Source organism: Mesitornis unicolor, unplaced genomic scaffold (assembly GCF_000695765.1).
Source record: "Mesitornis unicolor isolate BGI_N332 unplaced genomic scaffold, ASM69576v1 scaffold5615, whole genome shotgun sequence".
Classification (NCBI taxonomy): domain Eukaryota; kingdom Metazoa; phylum Chordata; class Aves; order Mesitornithiformes; family Mesitornithidae; genus Mesitornis; species Mesitornis unicolor.
In genome coordinates this window covers 8,154-15,214 of record NW_010183338.1, presented here as the reverse complement: position 1 = coordinate 15,214, position 7,061 = coordinate 8,154, and positions in this window count along the sequence as shown.

Sequence of the window (7,061 nt, the reverse complement as noted above, 5' to 3'; positions counted from 1 at the left end):
TTCATGTAACTGTAGTAATACAACATGTGAAACTGAGGTCAAAAGCCTGGAGGCTTATCAGATGTTACATTTTCATATCTAAAAAGTTTGAAAATTTTGAAATCAGAAAAATACCCTTAATGCAGTCCTGGAAGACATTGAGTGCTGTGGCCTAACCCACAGAACTGAGAAACACGTGAGTAAAATGAAGGACATGAGTAGTGCAGCTGTAGTTATGGGACATCTGCTCCATACTTGCAAGTGTGGAGCATCTCCTGCTGAGGAGCGGCTGAGGGAGCTGGGGCTCTTGAGCTTGGAGCAGAGGAGACTGAGGGGTGCCCTCATTCCTGGGGATCAATTTGGAAAGGGTGAGTGTCAGGAGGAAGGAGCCAGGCTCTGCTCTGGGATGTCCAATGCCAGGACAAGGGGCAATGGTCCCAAGCTGGAGCACAGGAGGTTCAAGCTGAAGAGAAGGAAAAGCTTTGTGAGTGTGAGGGTGGCAGAGCATGGCCCAGGCTGCCCAGAGAGGTTGTGGAGTCTCCTTGTGTGGAGACACCCAAAGCCCTGGCCGTGTTCCTGTGTGACTGCTCTGGTGATCCTGCTGTGGCAGGGGTTGCACTGGGGGAGCTTTCCAGGTCCCTTCCAACTCCTCACATGCTGTGATTCTGTGGCTATGTCTTTGCTCGAAGCTAAGAGTATGTTCAAATCCTTTTTGCTGGACTGAGCTGCAGTGCTCTACACTAGTAGGACTGAGTATTTTCATTATTGTCTCTTCACCTATGGAGCTTCTGTTCTGCTTGCTTAAGTGGGCTTATATAGTTTGGCCAATTTTGTTGGAGAGCCAATTGTATTTGTTAAAGCCCGAGGTGAAAGAGATCAGGACATAGTATTTATAAGGACTGACTTTTGACACAGCGTAAAGATTTATAATTCTCTCAGATGGCTTGTAATCTGTAGTAGTACATTAACGAGTGGGATTTTTGAATGCCTTAAAGAAACTTTAGGGGCACAGTGTTGCTATTTGTGCACCTGTGTAACCCAAGTGAGTCAGCATTCCTCTCAGAATTCGCATTTGTGAAAAGACCTGACATTTGGCTAGTTAAGTGCAAAAGGATTACTTTCTCTGATGTAGTGCTGGAGACTTCCGACCACCAGAGTAATTCTTCTACTGCCTCAGGGACTTCCTATGGGGAGTGAAAATCCGTAGAGCCTCTTAACACTTCAACTTAAATGTAAACCTTAATTTTAGGCTTTTGCTGGAAATTTGAATTATGTATTGGTTACATTTCCTCTGGGGTTTCAGTAAGTAAATTTTATCAAGCAAGTATGAAAGGTCATTCTAGTTGATTCATAAATAATAATAGCCTAGCTAATGAAATGTCTACTTTCTCCTCTTTGGTATTTTCTAGATACTATGAAGGTCTCCCAGTTTTTCTGCATAAATCTTTTATATATGATATACTGTTCTATCAAAAATGTTTTCATGTATTAGGTTTGAAAGGAGAGGGATATGGAGCAAGAGTAAAGAAGAAAAAAAGAACATCTTAAAATTATGTCAGAATTCTAAAGTGATCTTAAAGCTATTGACATCCCAGTTTGCATGTATTTATGTAGCTGCAGTATTTAAATGTTCTGACATTTCCAGAAGTTATTAATTGGCAATGTTTATCACCATCTGAAAGTTGTGCTATCACAGAATCTCAGAATGTCAGGAGTTGGAAGGGACCTGGAAAGCTCCCCCAGTGCAACCCCTGCCACAGCAGGATCACCAGAGCAGTCACACAGGAACACGGCCAGGGCTTTGGGTGTCTGCAGAGAAGGAGACTCCACAACCTCTCTGGGCAGCCTGGGCCATGCTCTGCCACCCTCACACTCACAAAGCTTTTCCTCCTCTTCAGCTTGAACCTCCTGTGCTCCAGCTTGGGACCATTGCCCCTTGTCCTGGCATTGGACATCCCAGAGCAGAGCCTGGCTCCTTCCTCCTGACACTCACCCTTTCCAAATTGATATCCATGAATGAGGGCACCCCTCAGTCTCCTCTTGCAGGAAGTTAACATACCTAACTGTTCAAAGTTAAAACAAACAATAGAAATCATATAGATATGTTTTCTTTGGTTTGCATACACACACAGTGGTCATTCTGGCGATACTTGGAAAGTATAAAAGAGGGTAAAAACATAAGCAGTTCTGATATCTCTTAGTCCTATTGAAAAGCTGAGAAACATCATCATAACTCATCACTGAACAGAAAACTACTACATGGATTAAAAAATTGCAAAGTTCTCTGCTGTCTGTCAACCATTGCTGTAGCATCTACAAACAGAAGCCATGTGGGAATTACATGCTCTAACCCCATGCTTACAAGACCAAAACACTGTTTTGTGCTTCTTTCAACACATATCACCTGTATATAATTACTTCATTTGCACAACTATTTGTATTTCATGTTACTTCTATTGAATAAAGCACTGGTACTAATAAATGTTTTGAACCCAGCTGAGATGGCAAGAACTGCAAAGCAGAATAGAAATGGCTCATAATATAAACAAATCCCAGGTGGCTGTGATCAGGATCTACCTCCTCTGGGCTTAAGCTTGCGCAGCTGTCTAGGTAAAAAGAGGAAGTATCTCTGGTTTATTTTTCCCCACAGTTTTCCAGCAACAGCAGGTTTCCTATTCACTGTGCTTTATCCTGGTCAGTCCTGTAACTCCCTAGATGTGAAGATGTGAAGCTTCTCCAACCTAAGCTTATTCTAAAGGCTGACAGTGGAAGAAGTGCTGTTTGGAAATATTTCCTGAAATGTTAACGTGTCATTTCCTTTTCTCAGATTGAACTCTATTTCTAGTTGATGCTTGTTTACCCAACTAGAATAATTTCTCCCACCTTCCAAAATACACTGATGATTGCCACATTTTCCTCACTTCCACTGTGGCAGTACTTACCCAAGCTAGGCAAATATAACCATTTATTTCCTCTTGCGAATAAATTTCTCAGCTTCTTAATCATTTATGGCTTTTCTATGAACTCCATCTGGTTTGACTAATCAGGGCAAAGCCGAATATATGTCTTTATTGCATCAGAGCACCATAAAGAAGGTTTATTGTATTTTTTTGATTCAAGTTCATCTTTGTATGCAGTCTGAAATGCTGTCATCTTATTCTGCAGGCTCATAGGGAGTTTGTCCGTCATGCTGTAATTTGTAGGCTGGGTTGACACACTCCTTCACATATTTCACACTTACCCACTCTTTTCCTATCAACATAATACATATCCTAATGATGCTAATAGCTGGTTGAATGATGGACAAGTTTTGGCCAAATAAGTTCACAAGGAGTAGTCAGTACACAACACCAAAAAGAGATTGTCAAGGGGAGAGATGTGGTGTTAGCCTCCAGCCTGACTACATAATTTCTTCTACCCCCAAACTGGATCTGATAGAAATCTTCTGTGTTACATGAAGGATCCTTGCCTGAGCTAAGGGCTTTTATTGTGTTGTTGACAGCCTGGATTGTAGCATTTCTTTCTGAGCTGGTGGCATCTCTTGCTGCAGGACATTGGCTCAGCCCAGGGTGTCTGTGCCTGCCAACTGCATTGGTTGTATAGTCGACTTTCTGAAACATCTGACTACCCTGAAGCAATGGAGTGATCTGAGGTGGCAGTGGGCTGAATCCCTGGAAAACACTCCAGTTCTGGGAGCCAGAAATTTTGATTTGAAATTTCAGCTTTCCTCCTGACATGAAAAATATTAAGAGGGTTTTGGAGCTTTGTTTCCAGAGGCTTTAAAAGACATTTTAGATCTCCATGAGCTATATTGCTGATAGCTTAGTAGAACTTTGTTGCCACCTTTTGCTTTCTGCGGTCAGTTTCTTTTTTTTTCTTGTGCCTTTTTCATGGCTTCATATTCACAAATTGCCTTATTTCCTCGGATGGTTATTGACAATAAGGGAAGAGAGCTAGAGCACTCACAAAATTGTAGTCTAGTGCATACTAGTTTAGAGGCATGGATAGGTTGATCCAAAAAACTTCTTTATACCCTATACTGTGGATTGAAGAGAAAAAGAAAAATTCTTTGCCTTGACAATAACACTTTCAAAATCTCAATCAAGTTTTTTTAGTGCAATAAACTTCTTGATTATTCGAGGTTTTCTCAGACAAATCCATATCACTGAGTGTTACAGGTGTTCCCTGGAGAAGAAGATCGATACATGCTACTGGGAGGACCTATGGTGGTCTTCAGTATTGTGCAAAACCCTCTTATGTAATTTAGCACTGGATGTTCTGGGAGAACATCTATTGTTCTTGAGTATTGAACTCCATGGAGATTAATTAAGAATTGACACTTGAAAGTTGTCAGTAGGGGAACAGGTTCTCCAAGTCTTGAAGGAGCTTCCATTGCTTAAAACACTGATCTTAGCACTGAGTGCTTGGCAGTTCTTACCTAGTGAAACACTTTCTCCTTTAGGTAATGCTATTGTAAAGTTTTTCTCAGAGCAGCTTTCATAGCATCTGGACTTTGTGGACCTGTCTGACTTTGGCAGTTCATGTTTAGACCTACAAAGAATGCTTGTGTTGTACTGGTCAACAATTTCCTCCCAGCAATCGTAATCAGAAGTCCTGGATCTGTCCCTTGTTTTTCTGTCACTGACCATAAAGCTCATCTGTGGTCTCAAGCACTTCTGGATGATAACATCATTCCCTGATAACTGCATGTGTTACAAGGCTGCATTCAGCAGTTGCTTGTCAACTCCTAGGGCACTCTTATGTTGGTCCACTGTGCTCACCCACTGCCCAATCTATGAGATTCTTAAGGGTATAGTGATGGCAAACCAACCTATTGTATTTTCAGCAGTCTGATGATACATAGGTTCATGTCTTCACCTCTTCTTATCCAACACAAGCAGCTGAAAGACTGACCTGACATCAAAAGGAAAATTTCCAGTCAGGCATGATAATAATGTGAATCTGGGAATGATAAACTGGTAAAGATAGACTGAAGAAAACAGCTGAAAAACATGCCAGAGGCTGTGCATTCACCTAAGCTGATGGATATACAGTAATCACAGGAAACCCAAGTTGATAGCTATTAAAGATCAAGGTCAATTAACAGCAGTGTTTAGAAAGTCAGTGGTAGACAACTGGAACTTTCCCATCCCTGCTGATGGCAAGGTGAGGTTTCTCTTTCACATGCAGAGGTTGCTATTGCCATCCACTACTTTGCCTCTTTTGAAGTAAACTTATTAACATTCTCCATTTATTTTTAATTGGTAGCAGTTCTGGAACTACTATTAAAGTGTCTGACAATGTGTTAAATGAGGCACTGAGCAAACTGTGTATGACACTGGTACTTAAGAACTTGCATGTTTTATTTGTAAACGTCTAGGAAGACTAGAAGATGCTGGCTCCAAAAGCCTTAAGGGACATTGCTTGCCTGAGCAATGACATCACTTGCCAGTCAGGTTCAGTAGGACAAGCAATGCTAAAACCTCTTTGGTGCAATGAAGACAAGGCTGCTGGCTGGTTGGCTTTGTAAGAGGACTGAAGCAGTAATTGGTCCATATTTGCCAACTTTTGGTATAATCTGCAAGGACTTTTTGCCTTTCTGTAGAAAAGCTGGAAAAGCAAATAACCTACATGTAGTTATTAGGGAGTATTTTACTGTTTGTTAGTATAAGTTGCCTGACATTGTGTTTGCATTGATTTAAATATCTAGCAGGGCACAGAGACTCCACATATACTTTAAATTTTCTTCTCTCTTTATTTATTTATATTGAACAAGTAGGTCATTGCTTCACTCCACCCATGATAGCTCTGGCTAGTCTTTGAATAATTGCAAGAGAACTACATAGACTCTGCTGTTGCTGCTTATGACTTCTACCCATGCATCTTCTCTTTATAACATCATTTGCTGTTCAAGAGAGACCCTTTTGGGTCTGCTGGGGCTTTGAGGTTTGGGAGGTTTTTTTGTGCAGAAAGTGATTAGCAATGCATTTTCTCAGTCTGGGCTTTTTTTTGTGTCCATTCAGTCAACAATGAATGAAGATAACTTGAATTCTGTTGCCATACCTCCTACTGCCTGATGGCTCTCAGTGCATCATCCCTACTACATCAAATCGCTTCTGCTGTCACTGGACCACTTTCTCTGATTGCTCTCTTCTGACTGTTTTAAAGATAGATGCCCTAAGCTCTGACCTTGGCTTTTTTTTCCCTCAGTCTGGGACTGCCCGTCCTCCTCCAGCTATCTCCTTACAGTTAATGAGTCTCCTCATTCATTTATTCTGTCTCCTTGCAAGTATTTTTAGACTATGATCATCTCCCTTGAGTTGGCTATTTCTTGAACAAGATACATTCTATTTCACGTCATCTCTTCTCATATGTTCCCTGTGCCTCATTACTTGAGACTCTTCATATTTTAACTCTGTCCTCTGAGGATATTCAATGAAGACCTTTGCATGCAGGCTTGAGGACTCTCCAGTTGTGTAGTATGATGAGGAAAACCATCTACTTCCTATTTTGTATGAGATTCTTACTCTAGTCAACAACAGATGACTTCTGATACACTTCACAGTTGCCTCCCCTAATTTTCTTTGTTCTGTCATTGCAAAGACTTCTGAGACCTTAGAGGTGGCACCATTTTTTTCACATAGCCACACTTAAAATGGACAACCCACTAAGCAAAAGTCCATGGTTTCTGTGCAAAGTCTTAAGCAACAGGGAGTTTTACTTCAGCCACTAGCATTATCAGAGAAGAAATGATGTTCATCTGACTTTCCAAAGCCAGAGAAGCCCTAAGTGTTGGTTTTTTTTAAAAAAAAACAAACCTCTTTATAACTATTTAGACATTGTCACAAGAAATCATGTTTCAAAATGTATTTGCTATTGCAGCTGCTGTTTAATAAAATGCAGATAATAAGTAATGGCTCTCTAAGCACAGAAAATGGGAAGCTTTTACTCTTTATCCTCATAAAACTTTAGAGCTATTGAATAGAGTTAGAATTTGTGACAGTGCCATTGAGCTCAGCCTCCATTTACTAAATCATAGATAAGAGCAAAGGTTCTGCTCACAGTTGTTGAGCCCTGTTACA